This window comes from Ranitomeya variabilis, chromosome 5, assembly GCF_051348905.1.
Source record: "Ranitomeya variabilis isolate aRanVar5 chromosome 5, aRanVar5.hap1, whole genome shotgun sequence".
Classification (NCBI taxonomy): domain Eukaryota; kingdom Metazoa; phylum Chordata; class Amphibia; order Anura; family Dendrobatidae; genus Ranitomeya; species Ranitomeya variabilis.
Window position 1 is genome coordinate 648,451,599 of NC_135236.1, and position 17,485 is coordinate 648,469,083.

General features: G+C 44.2%; 1 protein-coding gene across 1 annotated transcript in view; it reads right to left on the reverse strand.

Moving 5' to 3' along the window:
- TNIP1 (TNFAIP3 interacting protein 1) overlaps window positions 1–17,479 on the reverse strand; it is a 50,277-nt gene extending 32,798 nt beyond the window's left edge. Inside the window, exon 1 of the mRNA XM_077266350.1 lies at window positions 17,325–17,479. The gene's annotated coding sequence lies outside the window, so the exon portion shown is untranslated. The remainder of the gene's footprint in view (window positions 1–17,324) is intronic.
- Between the last annotated feature and the right edge of the window lie 6 nt (window positions 17,480–17,485).

The following is a 17,485-nucleotide window of genomic DNA, read 5'->3' on the forward strand; positions in this document are numbered from 1 at the left end:
ATATTAAGTATTTGTAGAACATGTGAACAGCTTGGCAATCAGATCGGTCCGCTTAATCGGGGAACTTTAAAACAACATTTCCTAAACTAGGATTTAGAAGCCAAAGATTTTTATTTTTTTCTGTAAAAAAAAAATTAATACAGCCAAAGTATGAAAACCAATGTATTAGTAGGATTATAGTTGTAGCCATTGTTTACTTGTCAAATGTGGACAGTATTTGCTTTTATTTTATTCCCCTTGTTCCCCTCAGTATTCCAATTTTTGTTTTTTTTTAAATTCATCATACGGTTCCGGAGATACGGGCCTTTATTCTTAGGTTCAGCTCGAGGGGGCGTGGCTTATAGCCTAAAAGACACGCCCATGAGGAACATGTGAGCCACACCCTCTTGAAAAGACCATCAAAGTAGAATTGAATAAAAAGGCTCATATCTCTGGAACGGTTTGGCGGAATTTAAAAATACAAAAAGCGGAATTCTCAGCAGAGCAAAGGGAATAAAATAAGAGCAAAAAAATGGAGACTTCTGATCTGGTGGCAGGTCCTCTTTAAGGAGGTTTTCTGGGAATTTCCTTAGGAAATATCAGCAATATTGACCATAGTTTACCCGAATCATTAGCTGATGGATAACCATGATGTAACGGAACTGACACAGAGATGAAGTTAATTTACAATATATGAATGAAAGCGCTGCAGTACCACTCACGGCCATTACACCATATATGGCACTGTGTTAGTTCAGAAGCACTGTAGCCTCTACAATATACTCATTAGTGGGGGTGCTTGGCAGTCAGACCCCAACCAAAATGATATTTATAAGTTATCCCAATGGCAGGTCATCATTATTAGGCAGGGGGTCATATGGCCTTCGATTCTCTTATATGAGAGAATATTGCCGATCTGCCAAGAGTCTGAGCCGAGTGTCAGTTCACTATGCTCCGATTTTCTTACCTGAGAGAATCGTATCACAGGTGTGGAGAAGAGGGAGAATTAAAATTTCACCATCTTCTTCATTCTAGGCGTCCGCAGTAGTCGGACTGCACTCGGATGACATCCGAGTGCAGTCCAATGTTTCACTCACACCCACAGACTTGTATGGGTGCATGGAAAACTCTGGGCTTGCACTTAAGTAACGCAAACAACCTCCATCGACTAAGGAGTAGTGGGAGGACTGAACTGGTCACCTTCTCAAAGACAATTTTGTCACAGGCCACTAATTAGAGACATCTTGGTGCCTGGGTTTTGTTACCAGCCCCACAAGCTTTTGTATATACTGGTGTCAAGTGGAATGAAGAGGTTCACTGTATCGAGCTCCATCTTTCCTGGCACAAGCGGTCCTGGTAATTTGCCTATCACCGCCTTCTATGGATCTCACTGCTGTGACTACTGGGGAGCTGCGAACGGGCCAGTACCTCCAGTGCCTACAGCACTCAGGTATGGAAGAAAGGAGGGAAGAGCTTGAAAAATAATTTTAAGACTAAAAGTAAGACCGGAAGTTTTAACTACTGTATTGGAGAGGAACTGCAGTAACTTCCAACATTGACGGCTCGAGTGCGGGCCATGATGTCCTCAATGACATGTTGAGAGTCTTTTGACCAGAACTCAATGGCTTCATACATGAGGCTGTAAAGTTTGGGTCAGGAGACCCGCTTGAGACAGTTTGGGTCAGGAGACCCGCTTGAGAGAGTTTGGGTCAGGAGACCAGCTTGAGAGAGTTTGGGTCAGGAGACCAGCTTGAGAGAGTTTGGGTCAGGAGACCAGCTTGAGAGAGTTTGGGTCAGGAGACCAGCTTGAGAGAGTTTGGGTCAGGAGACCAGCTTGAGAGAGTTTGGGTCAGGAGACCAGCTTGAGATCCGTAGATGAACCGGAAATGGCAGAAGTATGAAGCAAGCCTAAAGGAAATGTTAGGATGGAATTTGGTACTCGGATTAATGTCTCGTGATCTTCTCCTCGGACTTTTGGTGTTTGAAGGCTACTTGTCTCTTGAGAACTTCAGCTGGATGACCAATTACCCAACTAGGTTCTCGTGGATACCAGTGTGGTGCCGCCCAACACAACGTTCCCGGTGGGTTAAGGAATCACCAATGTTGTGTAATTGTACTTGCTATTGATATTTGGCACCAACTAAGGTCCATGTTTCTGTAGGTTCTTTATTTTGAGATGGAAGGGTCTGACCTGGTGACAGGTTCTTCAATTTTGTTCCATTTCCAAATATTTTTAGAAATTTGTAAAAATTTCCCAAACTTTTTTCTCCAAGCACATGAATGACACTTCCTGACAGCTTTTCATAGAGAAACCTAAGTTTTATTTTTCCTTTAAAGGCAGGTTTGTATAACTGAGGTAGATCCCCTAGTCTAGAGTAAAGAGAATTGGCATTTTCTAAGAAGCCGATGAAGAGTTTCACTTCTACGTAGAAGGTCTTTTTTTAGGTGGGATTCTCCCCTGTAATCACAGAAGTTGACAGGCTGGTAAAAGCCAAGAAGTAATAGCGGTAAAAAGGTAAAAAAAAACAGACAAACCAAAACACAAAGTAAATCACGTGAAAAAAATTATTAGTGTCTCCTGCCATCGGAGTCAAATTAGCGATAGGCCGTCACAGAAAGGAGGTTCTCAGGCAAGAGGAAGCTGGGAATTTACTGCTTTATTTATTTTTAAAAAGGGTCAATATAGAATTTGAGATGACAGGGTTGGGATTACAGGGAAAGACATTTTAAAATATGTCGTCAATGTACAGGACACAGCCATAAAAAAATAAATAAAAAAAAAACTCTGAGGATGGAAGTCATCCTTAAGAAACCAAGCAAAGATATAAAAGGGGAAATTCCATCTAAGCTCAATGACCTGTAGAGCGTCACCACTTAGGACCGGCATCTTCTAACCAGAATTTTCATATATCCAATTGTCGAATTTTAGGTTAAGATCCAGTAGCTGAGGTGGAGGGGTCTTCATTTTTGTGGAGTAGTGAGCATTTACAAAGAATGCCTGTTTTTCTGGAGAACCCGTCCTATATTTAATAGGCAGCCTACTGATTTCAGAAGACACTGTAATAATTAATTCCCCCTGGGGTGGCGCTACAGGGAAATTAAACACTTATTGCCTGGTTTTCCCACAGATAAGAGCTTATTGCTGGAAGTTCCCAGTATGATGTATTTATTTATTGTCAAGCAATGACTGCAGGGCCATATAGCAGGCGAGTTTAGGTTCTTTTGTTATGCCACATGATTCCCTCCCTCTGGAAAAAAAATTTTTTTAGGATTGTGGAAATCCCCTTTAAGTACCTGACAGTTCTCATGAGAAATAATTGGGTTCTATGTTTAATTCACGGATGTGCTGGATCTCACAAAGCAAGAGAAGCTTTTTGATGGCCTTAAATAAAGGGACCACCTTCAATAAAAGTGGTACTGCCATCTCTGGCATATCGCAAGGACATGCCATCACTTAAAGGGGCTCACCGGGAATAGGAAAAAAAACTAAATAACTAAAAGGAAAAGGTCATTTTATATAAATTCCTAAATACATTTAAATAGCAAATCGCAATTGTTTTGTTTAGGAAGGCAATCACTTAAAAATTAAAATGGCCGCTGCCTTGACAGAAACCTGTCCTATAATGTTAGGATAGATGTCAGAGCATTCTGATTATCAGCAGGGAACCAATCAATCATTAAGTGATGGTACGCCCTATTAATATGTATTCACTTACTTAGACAGGAATACCCCTTTAAATGAAAACACCCTTAAAAGGTCATTTAAAATGAGGACGCCTCATCGAACGGATGATAAATCTCCAATCTAGACATTTCTATTTCATCGTTGATGGAAGAAGAAAAAAAAAACCTTAAAAGGATAAGAAAATGGACAGCACCACCTAATAACATGACGCATTTCACTAATGCAATTACGTAAATCCCAGCAGTACGGCATCTGACACTGGGACTTTCAGGGGTCATAATGATGCCAAACGCGGGGTCCTTCCCTTGTTTTTCTGCGAACGCGAGCTGCCGTCAGAGATAGTATTCCAAAAATGCTGGGGATTTCACAGCCTCCATCATCTTAGAAATTATTTGACATTTCCCAAGCGCTGTGACAACATAAAACCACTAATTAGGTATTTCTACTTTTTTTTTTTTTTTACAAAATCAAAAAAAGCTTAAAAAGGAGTAACCGCTGCTTTAATTCCTATTGTTTTGTAATAGATCAGAGAAACGTGCTTCTTTCTCCTCCTGGACTGATCTTTCACTCTTAACTCATGGGTTAAACCTTTCTTCGGTATATACAGACTTTCCCTTTACTGGGGTAGAAGATGACAGTTGGTGCTCATAATGTTCTATGGAGATCTGCCGGTAGCTCCTCCCTCCTACATAGAATTTTAAAAGCACCAACTGCCATGTGGAAGGAAGGAGGAGCTACAGATTAACTGTTGTTTCAGGGGCGTATCTGCCTGTAGCTCCTCCCTACAAAATTCTATGTAGGAGGGAGGAGCTACAGGCAGATCTCCATAGAACTTTATGAGCACCAACTGTCATCTCTCAGTAACGGAAAGTCTGCGTTTATCGAAAACAGATTTTACTCGTAAATTGAGACTTGAGTATGGAATCAGGCCAGGAGGAGCAGGAGGCAGATTTCTCTGATATATTACGTTTCCTATTTTTACATTTAGTAAATAAAAATTAAAAATGAGGGCTACTCTTTAAGGTCAACTGGAGACCTGAAGAGGTTATCGACAGCGTTGGGTAGACATTTGGAGCTCCTCAAAACGCTAACTGATGGAGGAAAGACAAGAACCATGTTCATCGTGAACGATCGGGTCAACTCTAGAGATCTCCACATCATTATGTTCCTGGAGGACCATCTCATTAAGTAAGCACTGACTAGAACGGATGGTGATCCAACAAGTTTGGTCTCTAGAAGAGAAGAAGGTGGAAGATTTGAGATGCAGGAAGCTGCCTCCTACCCTCACACGAAGTAGTCTAATTCCACCCATGGTCTAAAAACCGTACCAATGATTAAGACTTATGGCCACATACACTATGGAGGCCTCATGGGAACCTTATTTATTTTAATCAAGGTTAGGTAATAGCTTTCAGATTGCTTGGGGGGGTCCTATGGTTGGGACGCCCATTGATCCCGAGAAGGTTCCTCTGAAATGTTCTGTCAAAAGGAGTATTGGCCACACAAGCCACCACCAGTCATTCTCCTCGGGACCGGGTATCCCACTCCACTTTTTCAGACAGTCCTATGGGAGTGGTGGCTATATTCTGAGGGGGCATTACAAAGCAGAAATGGGATACCATGGAAAGCCAAACTACCATTAGTTTCTTCATAAGTTCAAAATTATAAGTAATTTTACAAAAAAAAAAAAAATGAAGCTTATTGTCCACTGTGGTCATATGATAATTAATGGTGTCCAGTCAAGGGAATGAAGACCCTGCAGAATAAAGCCAAGCTGTTCACGCCTTATTGCCTCCTTCCTATATGGTTGGGTTGATGTTCTTGTGGACATGTGATGACAATTCCCATTTTCATCTTTGGTGAATATCCGTTATTGATGGCGATTTGGAAACAAACAAACAAAAAAAGACCAGAACGGTTCCTTTTAAAGTGTTAGGGCCCCTTAGTGCAGTCCTAAATGGTGACCGTCTCAACAAACTTTGGAGAAATCAAAAAGTACATGAGAATATAGGAAACTTTGCACAATATCTTAGTGGAGAAATATGCTTAAGTCTCCTCTTAGGAGCCACTTCTCTCACCCACCTTCCCCTCAGGAGCCACCTCTCTCTAAACCCTCCCCCCTAATGTTTATGAGCCACCTCTCTCTCCCACCCCCCTCCGGTTAAGAGCCACCTCTCTCTCTCCTAACCCCCCTCCCATTTATGAACCACCTCTCTCTCTCCCAACCCCCCTCCGGTTATGAGCCACCTCTCTCTCTCCTAACCCCCCTCCCGTTTATGAACCACCTCTCTCTCTCCCAACCCCCCTCCGGTTATGAGCCACCTCTCTCTCTCTCCCACCCCCTCACGTTTATGAGCCTCCTCTCTCCCCCACCCTGTTAGGGCTAGCGGAACGCACCGAGTATATATAGGTAGCTACAAGGTGCGTTCGCAGCCCGGGGTCCACCGTGCAGGGATGCCTGCTGCAAAGTAATGGCGGATAGACTATAAGCTCACACGTGGGTTAAGCTTCACCCCGTGTGAACTGGAAGCGATCTGTTACCTCACAGAGTCGGGCTGCGCACAAACTATTACCCTAACTAGGGTTGTGCTTTGTCTGAGACCAGATGCAAAGCCAACGGCTAATTGCCCCCACTGACGCTAGCTGCCTGCCCGAGTGTACAGCCCCAGAACTAAACAGACTCACACCACACGAGTGGCATAGTATCCACTGGCATTAGCCAAACACATTTGATACTAGTGTATGGCCGTGCGAACCTTTTATAGTTGCAGCTCTTCAGGACCTTCCTGGTGGACCAATAGGATCTGCTACAGGACCTGAGCATGTGACCCCCAACCTCCAATGAGAGGTCCTCCCGTGAGCATGCTCAGTGTGTGAAAAGCAGGACTTAGTCCCAGAAAAGTCTGCTCGCCGCTGACCAGTGCTGGCTACAGAAGCAGAGGCTGGAGAAGAATGGGAGACCGCAGAGGAGGTGGTTCGAGAATCCCCCTGTGCAGCGGCGAGAACTCCACACCTAACACACACCCCCTCCCATTTATGAGCCTCCTCTCTCTCCCACCCCCCTATTTATGAGCCTCCTCTCTCAACCTTTTCTCCTTCCCACCCGACTCTTGAAATCATCATTCGCTCTGAAAAAAAACAAAAAAAAAAAAACTAGATCAAATCCAACTGACAGCTCACCGAGGGATCAGATTACAGAAGTTTATTAAAGTTTCTACAGAGAGAAGGAGAGAACAGAGAGAAAGAAGCAGAAAGACTGCGGACGCATTTTAGTTTGTGTTTTAGCTACTCCAGTGCTGGTTTCACGGCAACACTGCGCAATACTGATGTATGTCCTCCATGCTGCTACTTCTTACTACGAACACATGCTGCATACAGTCATGAGAGCTGGAATCACCTATGTGTGGCTGTGCTTACATCATAGCAGCTAGTCTCCACCCACCAGCTCAGAGACAACTGAAAACTAGAGAGAGAGCCTCATGAGGGAGAAATTGGTGAGAAAAAAAACTCTGCGCTAAATATTAATAACCTCGTCATATAGAAAGACAACATAAAAAGGAATAAGAGATCTGCACAAAAGATAGGAGCATCATAAGGGTACTGTCTCACATTGGCACTTTGGTCGCTACGATCCGTGACGTTCCAGTGATATCCATACGATATCGCTGTGTCTGACACTCAGCAGCGATCAGACACCCTGCTGTGAATCGTACATCGTAGCAGATCGTTTGGAACTTTCTTTCGTCGCTGGATCTCCCGCTGTCATCGTTGGATCGGTGTGTGTGACACCGATCCAACGGTGCGTTCGCTTGTAACCAGGGTAAACATCGGGTTACTAAGCGCAGGGCCGCGCTTAGTAACCCGATGTTTACCCTGGTTACCTTCGTAAAAGTAAAAAACAAACCGTACATACTCACATTCCGGTGTCCGTCAGGTCCCTTGCAGTCTGCTTCCCGCTCTGACTGACTGCCGGCCGGAATGTAAGAGCAGAGCACAGCGGTGACGTCACCGCTGTGCTGTGCTTTCACTTTACGGTGGCACTCACAGTCAGTGCGGGAAGCAGACTGCAAGGGACCTGATGGACACCGGAATGTGAGTATGTACTGTTTGTTTGTTTTTTACTTTTACGATGGTAACCAGGGTAAACATCGGGTTACTAAGCGCGGCCCTGCGCTTAGTAACCCGATGTTTACCCTGGTTACCCGGGGACCTCGGCATCGTTGGTCGCTGGAGAGCGGTCTGTGTGACAGCTCCCCAGCGACCACACAACGACTTACCAACGATCACGGCCAGGTCGTATCGCTGGTCGTGATCGTTGGAAAGTTGCAGAGTGTGACAGTACCCTTAGATATAAGGAAATCTGGAAGTCACCCTGAAAAGTGTTCTTACTTTCAGCTCACCCTTAACCCCTTCCCGACATGCTAAGTACTAGTACGTCCGAGGTCAAAACCCCCGCTTTGATGTGGGCTCCGGCGGTGAGCCCACATCAAAGTCGCGACATGTCAGCTGTTTTGTACAGCTGACATGTCCGCGCAATAGCGGCGGGTGAAATCGCAATTCACCCGCCGCTATTAACCTGTTAAATGCCGCTGTCAAACGCTGACAGCGGCATTTAACCGGCGCTTCCGGGCGCGGCCGGAAATGAGCACATCGCCGACCCGGTCACATGATCGGGGGTCGGCGATGCCTCAGGACAGTAACCATAGAGGTCCTTGAGACCTCTATGGTTACTGATGCCGGCCTGCTGTGAGCGCCCCCCTGTGGTCGGCGCTCACAGCACGCCTGCAATTCAGCTACATAGGAGCAATCTGATGATCGCTGCTATGTAGCAGAGCCAATCGAGTTGTGCCAGCTTCTAGCCTCCCATGGAGGCTATTGAAGCATGGCACAAGTAAAAAAAATGGTTTTAAAAATATGAAAAAAAAACAAAACACATAAAAGTTTAAATCACCCCCCTTTCGCCCCATACAAAATAAAATAATAATAAAAAAAAAAAATCAAACCTACACATATTTGGTATCGCCGTGTTCAGAATCACCCGATCTATCAATAAAAAAAAAGCAATAACCTGATCGCTATACGGTGTAGCGAGAAAAAAAATTTGAAACGCCAGAATTACGGTTTTTTGGTCGCCACGACATTGAATTAACATGCAATAACGGGCGATCAAAAGAACGTATCTGCACAAATGTGCTATCATTAAAAACGTCAGCTCGGCTCGCAAAAAATAAGCCCTCACCTGACCCGAGATCCTGAAAAATGGAGACGCTACGGATATCGGAAAATGGCGCTTTTTTTTTTGTTTTAGCAAAGTTTAGAATTTTTTTTTCACCACTTAGATAAAAAATAACCTAGACATGTTTGGCGTCTGAGCTCGTAATGACCTGGAGAATCATAATGGCAGGTCAGTTTTAGCATTTAGTGAAGCTAGCAAAAAAGCCAATCAAAAAACAAGTGTGGGATTGCACTTTTTTTGCAATTTCACCGCACTTGGAATTTTTTTCCCGTTTTCTAGTACAAGACATGGTAAAACCAATGGTGTCATTCAAAAGTACAACTCGTCCCGCAAAAAATAAGCCCTCACATGGCCATATTGACGGAAAAATAAAAAAAGTTATGGTTCTGAGAAGGAGGGGAGTGAAAAACGAAAACACAAAAACGAATAAGGGCCGCAGCGGGAAGGGGTTAAGGTACTAATTGTAGGGGTTTTCCCTCTTCACAACTCACCCAAGATGTGTAAACTGAGCATGTACGTTCATTTTATAGCATAGGATACACTCTATTTAGCTGTAATAGGCACCAAGTAAAAACAATCGTAAACCCCCCCCCCCCCCCAAAACCCATAACAATAAGATTACACTGTAAAGACCAACAACCCATACTTGCCATTACATAGTACATAGACCCAACAGACAATTATACAGACACACCGCTCCTGGTATGTTGGGTGCACTCCATCAAGAACACCATGGCCCCGCTCCATCAAGAACGCCACGGCCCCGCTCCATCAAGGTATATGGATCCAACAGACGATTACATAGACACACTGCTCTTGGTGTGTCGGGTACACTCCATCAAGAACGCCGCGGCCCCGATCCATCAAGAACGCCGCGGCCCCGCTCCACCAAGAACGCCACGGCCCCGCTCCACCAAGAACGCCACGGCCCCGCTCCACCAAGAACGCCACGGCCCCGCTCCATCAAGGTATATGGATCCAACAGACGATTACATAGACACACTGCTCTTGGTGTGTCGGGTACACTCCATCAAGAACGCCGCGGCCCCGCTCCCACCAAGAACGCCACGGCCCCGCTCCCACCAAGAACGCCACGGCCCCGCTCCCACCAAGAACGCCACGGCCCCGCTCCCACCAAGAACGCCGCGGCCCCGCTCCCACCAAGAACGCCGCGGCCCCGCTCCCACCAAGAACGCCGCGGCCCCGCTCCATCAAGAACGCCGCGGCCCCGCTCCATCAAGAACGCCACGGCCCCGCTCCATCAAGAACGCCACGGCCCCGCTCCATCAACGTATATGGGTCCAACAGATGATTACATAGACAAACTGCTCCTGATGTGTCGGGTGCACTCCATCAAGAACGCCACAGCCCCTTTAGAATTTTCCCTAGAAATTGCATCTCTTCTTAGATTGCTAACAGAACTGGAAATTTGTACATGAGGAAAAAGCAAGTCATCATCAATCACGACGATAAGCCAACGACAAGTGCAAAAATAGGAAGGGCAGATGTACCACAGTATAGCTTGACAGGTCTGCACATCAGGATTCTGGGAATCATCCCGTGGGAAACGTTATGGCAGCCACAATGCTTATCACATTACTTTCCCAGAAACGGATATAAAACTATAGGCTATTATTACAACTCTATAAAAAAAAATTAAAAAAAGGGATGATTTGAGAATAGCAACAGATTACTTTTTTTCCCGGTAATGGTGTCCCTCTTGTCTGAAGGCTATACCTGGTATTGCAGCTCAGGCTTTCTTATGTTATAGAAAGGTACAGAGAAGTTTTTTGGAAAAAAAAAAATCTGACCCTTTCTATAATACTGAACAACCCCCTAAACATAAAAGTTTCCATGATAGATCGATAAATTGACCCCCAATACATACAGGGCTTCACTAATCAATGAGGCGTCTGTACAATCATTGAGAATAGCTTGTGAATGCAGAGAATTTGCACAAAAAGTTTTAAATCATAGGTGTGCGCATAGCAAACTGCCTCCTGTCACTAGGTTTCACCCATGCCACCTTCCCAAAGGGCAGAGTCAGATCAGAACATAGTGCATGGAGTGGCTGGCTGCTCTCCCGACCAGACCATGACAGCTGCATGTATTTCTATGAGGGGAGAGCCGCCAGCCAGTCCGCACACTGTGTTCCGATCTCACTCCGATTTATACAGTCATCTGACATTCTCTGGACAAGGGAACAGACTTTTCTTCTGCGCATGTGCTGGTCCAGATGTCTTGATATTCCGACAGGTGCTGCAACGATAAAGCCAATGACCAAGAAGACCAAGAAGAGACTTGCGCATAAGTTGGTTCATCTGTCAAAAAACAAGGGCAAACCAAACTGCGCATGTGCAGGTTCTGTGCAAGAGGGAAACTTATAAAAAGGCATGGAGTAGGGGATTTCATCCACGATGATCAGAGGAAAAGGTTCGAGCTTAGTATGGAGATTAGAGGAGGCGAGGATGACCTGGACCCAATTATGGGGTGGTAGTGTTACGTAATACTTCCCCCTACTTCCGATTTCACACAGACGGTCCTCGGAATGGGATACCCACTCGCACCGTCTATTGGGTCTTTCAATCTGACCATGGTCCATGTTTTGTCGACATGTGAAATCAGAAGTTTCTTAGGCTGTTGGGTGTCAATAGGGATAATTTTTGGAAAGGTAATTTTTAGGGCAGAATAATTTTTGGACAGTTTGCAAAAACTTTCGCATAAGCAAAATTTGAAAGCCACGTGTAATTGAATATTTCATTTTGGCAAAATTGGATACATCCAAGAACAACAACATTACTCCACAGATCCCTGCTGTTTCACCACAGTCTGATTGTGATGTTTTCCTGGAAGCAATCCCATAAAATCCAGCCTGAACATTGTAGTTACTGTCAGTGGGGAGTTTCCAGTAGTTTTTTTCCCCCCCTTTTCAGCATGTGAAAATTTTATATGGAAAGTTTCCTGTAGCCCTTTGATCATATGATGAGTGTACCACAAAATAATAATAAATTCCTAGTAAGTGTGATTCAGAGGGCGGCTTCAGAGGTTCCGCAACGGCTGTTTAGCTGGAATAAGGACCCGACTTGGACCATCAACCATTACTAATAAGTTTTTATAAGCTTGAAGTGCAAAGAAGCAAAATTTTCTTATTTATAAATCTTGGAAAATCTCTTTAAGGCTACTTTATTTATTGTCAAGTCTATGTGATAGATATCAGACATCACAAATAAATGTCCAATTGTCGTGATGGCTGGGGTGTCGTGGTTTCGTCAGTGCACTGTGCGTTACGATGGCTCCGAGGAGCTGGATGACGTCCATCTCGCACACAATTACGTCGTTGTACTCGCCGCCTCATGAGCCAAGATCCCCATCAGTGTTCTCACTGCAAACCACAGCGTAGAACAGATATAGCGATGTAAGAAAATAAACCTCCCAGACCAAAGCCACAGCTCTGAACAACACGCCGCTGTAAACCGTGTGAAAACCTCAGACTATCAATAAAACAGACATTTAAAGGGGGTTTCCAGGCATTACCTATCCTTAGGCTATTATATCTGTGAGCTCCGTCAACGCCACCAAGATGGAGAACAGCACAGCTCCATTCACATTGTAGTGGCCATCTTTAGGTACTGCAGCTTGGCTTCCAATGAAGTGAATAGGATCTTAGCTGCAGTACCTGTAAAGGCCACTACACAAGGAACGGAGCCGTCGGAGATGGCGGTAGTGCCAGGTGTCGGACCTCATCAATCTCATACTGATGACCTATCCGGAAGATGAGAAAGCCAGTAATGACTAGGAAGCTGAGAAAACCGGTGTTGGATACGATCTTCACGTTTCAGAGAAGAGCCTGTCTGACATTAAGGGAGCTCTGTTTCATTTGTGGTGGTTTCCTTTCCTTAAAAAGAAAAAAAAATGTCTACGAGGTCGACAAGACACCCCCCCCCCCCCCACACTCATCAGCAACTCCTCCATTGGCTGAGACGGCCCATCCATGAAAAGGATGGCCTGTAATACCACATTTCCCCTGCAGTGGCCACTATAAGAAAAAAGCATGGTTGACCACAGCTCCGTTAGCTTGCATGTGTGATCAGCTGATCGCCAGGTCCGCTTTTTTTTTTTTTTTTGGAAATGTGTTATGCAAATGAGATTGTGTAAAGTAGCAATCAGGGTGCTTTGAATAATTTTTCCCAAAGAAAATTATTTAAAAATATAAAAAAACAGAAGAAAATGTCATTCTTTTGGGCACGGTGGCTCATACTACTCCTTAGTATGGAGCATATGGCCTCTCAACACCAATAGATATGGGTCATGCTGAGTATAAAGGATCTTGCCCACTTTTGACCTGGTGACAGGTCCCCTTTTAAGACTGTTTACCACCACTATATACACTCTTTTTTTTTTCAATCTGAAGGTTTTTTTTTTTTTTTTTACAGGTTTGATACATACAGTAGAGACCAAAAGTTTGGACACACCTTCTCATTTAAAGATTTTTCTGTATTTTCATGACTATGAAAACTGTACATTCACACTGAAGGCATCAAAACTATGAATTAACACAGGTGGAATTATATACTTAACAAAAAAGTGTGAAACAACTGAAAATATGTCTTATATTCTAGGTTCTTCAAAGTAGCCACCTTTTGCTTTGATGACTGCTTTGCACACTCTTGGCATTCTCTTGATGAGCTTCAAGAGGTAGTCACCGGGAATGGTCTTCCAACAATCTTGAAGGAGTTCCCAGAGATGCTTAGCGCTTGTTGGCCATTTTGCCTTCACTCTAATTTTGACTAAATCCCCAACAGTGTCACCAGCAAAGCACCCCCACACCATCACACCTCCTCCTCCATGCTTCACGGTGGGATCCCGGCATGTAGAGTACATCCGTTCACCTTTTCTGCGTCGCACAAAGACACGGTGGTTGGAACCAAAGATCTCAAATTTGGACTCATCAGACCAAAGCACAGATTTCCACTGGTCTAATGTCCATTCCTTGTGTTCTTTAGCCCAAACAAGTCCCTTCTGCTTGTTGCCTCTCCTTAGCAGTGGTTGCCTAGCAGCTATTTTACCATGAAGGCCTGCTGCACAAAGTCTCCTCTTAACAGTTGTTGTAAAGATGTGTCTGCTGCTAGAACTCTGTGTGGCATTGACCTGGTCTCTAATCTGAGCTGCTGTTAACCTGCGATTTCTGAGGCTGGTGACTCGGATAAACTTATCCTCAGAAGCAGAGGTGACTCTTGGTCTTCCTTTCCTGGGGCGGTCCTGATGTGAGCCAGTTTCTTTGTAGCGCTTGATGGGTTTTGCCACTGCACTTGGGGACACTCAAAGTTTTCCCAATTTTTCGGACTGACTGACCTTCATTTCTTAAAGTAAAGTAATGATGGCCACTCGTTTTTCTTTACTTAGAATTTGTATTATGGCAAGAAAAAAGCAGCTAACAGTCTATTCAGTAGGACTATCAGCTGTGTATCCTCCAGACCTCTGCACAACACAACTGATGGTCCCAACACCATTTATAAGGCAAGAAATCCCACTTATTAAACCTGACAGGGCACACCTGTGAAGTGAAAACCATTCCCGGTGACTACCTCTTGAAGCTCATCAAGAGAATGCCAAGAGTGTGCAAAGCAGTCATCAAAGTAAAAGGTGGCTACTTTGAAGAACCTAGAATATAAGACATATTTTCAGTTGTTTCACACTTTTTTGTTAAGTATATAATTCCACATGTGTTAATTCATAGTTTTGATGCCTTCAGTGTGGATGTACAATTTTCATAGTCATGAAAATACAGTAAAATCTTTAAATGAGAAGGTGTGTCCAAACTTTTGGTCTGTACTGTATGTATCAAACCTGTAAAAAAAGTTTTGGCCCTTAAATTATTCCCATTGCTCCCCTGAGTATGACGTTTCTTGTATTTTTAAAATCCGCCATCTGGTTCTTGAGATATGGGGCTTTGTATTTTGTGATAATTTGTGATCTTAACAAGGAGGCGGTGCTCACAGGGTAATTATGCAGGGCAGCCTAAAGACATGCCCCCAAGGATCCTGTGAACCACGCCTCCTTGATAAAGACTATGAAAGTGAGCACCAAATAAAAAATCTGATATCTCTGGAACCGTATGGCGGAATTTAACAAAACAAAAACGGCATACTCAGGGGGTGCAGTGGGAATAACATGAGCAAGAACTGGCCATTTGCAACCCAGTGTCAGGTCCTCTTTAAGGCAGCCGGATTACTGCTCCATACAAATGAACATGTGTAGGAATCCTACAAATCAGGTGTGGCAACAGTACACTAGAAATGGTAAGTCTTGTTTCGATCGGTTTTGAAAGTCCATCAATTATGATCTGAACCGACGATGGGTCTCGTGATCCGAACTCAACAACCTCATGTGGACACTGATTATTCATCTGATGATCGATGGGATTTTTAATTCTTTGGCTTATTGCTCATTGCCTGACTGACCACCACTGCAGTCTGTAAGCGGTAGCCCGCCACATAGGCAAGGTGCGCAGCACTTACAAGTTCTTTGCTATGGAGTTTGTAAGCACTGCTCTAAAGCTGACCAGATCCATCCAGCTTCACTCCCACTGCGCTCTTCCGATACCTTTGCTTGCAGCATGGTGGAGGGTACATAGTTTACACCACTGGGTCATCTATTTTGCGGGCATGAAAAAACAATCAAGAGCGATGCAAAAAGCCAGAAGGTGCTCCCTCTCCTGAACAGCAATCATTAGAATAACCCTTTAATTAAAGGGGCTGTAAAGATCCCCTAGCCATAGGACAACATTGATATCTGGGAGTCCGACCACAGAGATCCCCACAATCCAAAGAATGGAGATCAAGCAGAACTTCCTGAATCAGAACCTAATATATAATTAAATGGGGGCGTACAAAGATTTGACACTAGGCAACTGATGAGACACCCACCGAGCAAAAGCTTCTCATCACCAATCCCCTACTAGACTGATTGTACCTGTGTGTGTTTATAGGGGATCAGAATGGGGAGAAGCCACTGAGGACAGGTCTTGGACTAGTGGTCTAAGGTGCATAGCCCCTCCGGTAGGATTATATATTGTCAGAGTATGTTTCCTCTGGAACATCACAGCCGTAATACCGCAGCTAGATTCCAATTAATGCAGCATTATCCTACCATCAGGTTCCCATTAATCATGTGCCCTGCCGCAAAATTCAGAATATGGGACTGACAGCGATGTATTCTGACTTCCGAATTCGGAGCTCAATCAGCCCTAAAGGGTTTAAATGGATTGGCAGTGTGAACGCTTGACCATCGCTTCATTCAAATGGGACCACCATTGTCATAATCAGTGGGTGTCCCAACACCATCCTAGGCAATTTATAAGTAACAAGTATTGATCTTGAGCCAACCCCTTTACGAGGCAGACAAAACCCAAAAATGGGAACGATATTACAAAATTGGCCAAAAAAAAAAGAAGAGGATAGATTATGGATTTACATTATCCAAAAATAAAAAATGTTCAATGCATCTGTCCCTCTCTCCGTGGTGGGAGTAGGAGCAACCAGATGAGCTCCGCAGTGCAGACAGGGGGCTGAAATTGCAATTAATAAATAAAAATGTTATGACTTAAAAATGGGGGCAACAACTGTGTGAAATCAATGAAAACAAAAATAAAGAAAAATATAAATAAATAAAAAAAAATGCTCAATGTGAAAAAAAAAAAAATATATATATATTTTTTTTTTTTACAGCATATATATTTGGTCATGCATAAAGCAAAGAATAAAAAAGGCCCTCCCTCGATCAGTGAGGGTCTCGAGGGTCGCTAGTAAGGGATCGCATAACCCAAGACACGATTCTTCACAGATTTCGTTACTACGCAGAATGTGGCAAAACCCGCTGGTCCCTATTAGAAATGGGTCCGACGATCGCAGTCGGGGGTCTGTCATGTGACGGATCTAAAGCAATTTGGGGGGGGGGGGGAAATGGGTTTACTGATGATTCCAAGAGACCGAAGATTTGTATTATCAACGCGTTTCGAAGATCCGACGTCTTCATCAGGAATAAGCACAAATCATGCGATGGATCCAACAATCTAGATCTTTCAGCGCACACATGAACAATATATACACATATATATGCCACGAATGCTGTGACTTGTGGTTCTTCGCACTATTTACGATGGATGAAGTAGGAGGAGGTGATTAATGATCATGACGATTATGGAGCAGAACATTATTGGAAATTCTGCATTATATTAATGGATGGTTTCGCCAAGTTTACGTTTCGCCTTCGCATCCAGTACGTAAAACCTATGGGGTCATCAGCCAGAAGCTGCCAACACTGCAGCCACGAAGCGACCCTGGTAATGACAGGCTTTACAGATGGCGCAGAATTCATTGCAACATGAAGAATGAGTTATGAGCCCAGATATAGTCATACACAGACCTGTGGTGCAGCAGCAGCAGCTCCGTCCGCCGTGTGCGCTCAGCAGGGTCCCACAGCCAGGAATAGACACAATGCGACCACCAGGACACTCACCACTTCCTTCAACAAAACTGGAAATTCCCAACCTGAAGTCAGCCAATCACAGAGCAGGACTCGAAGTC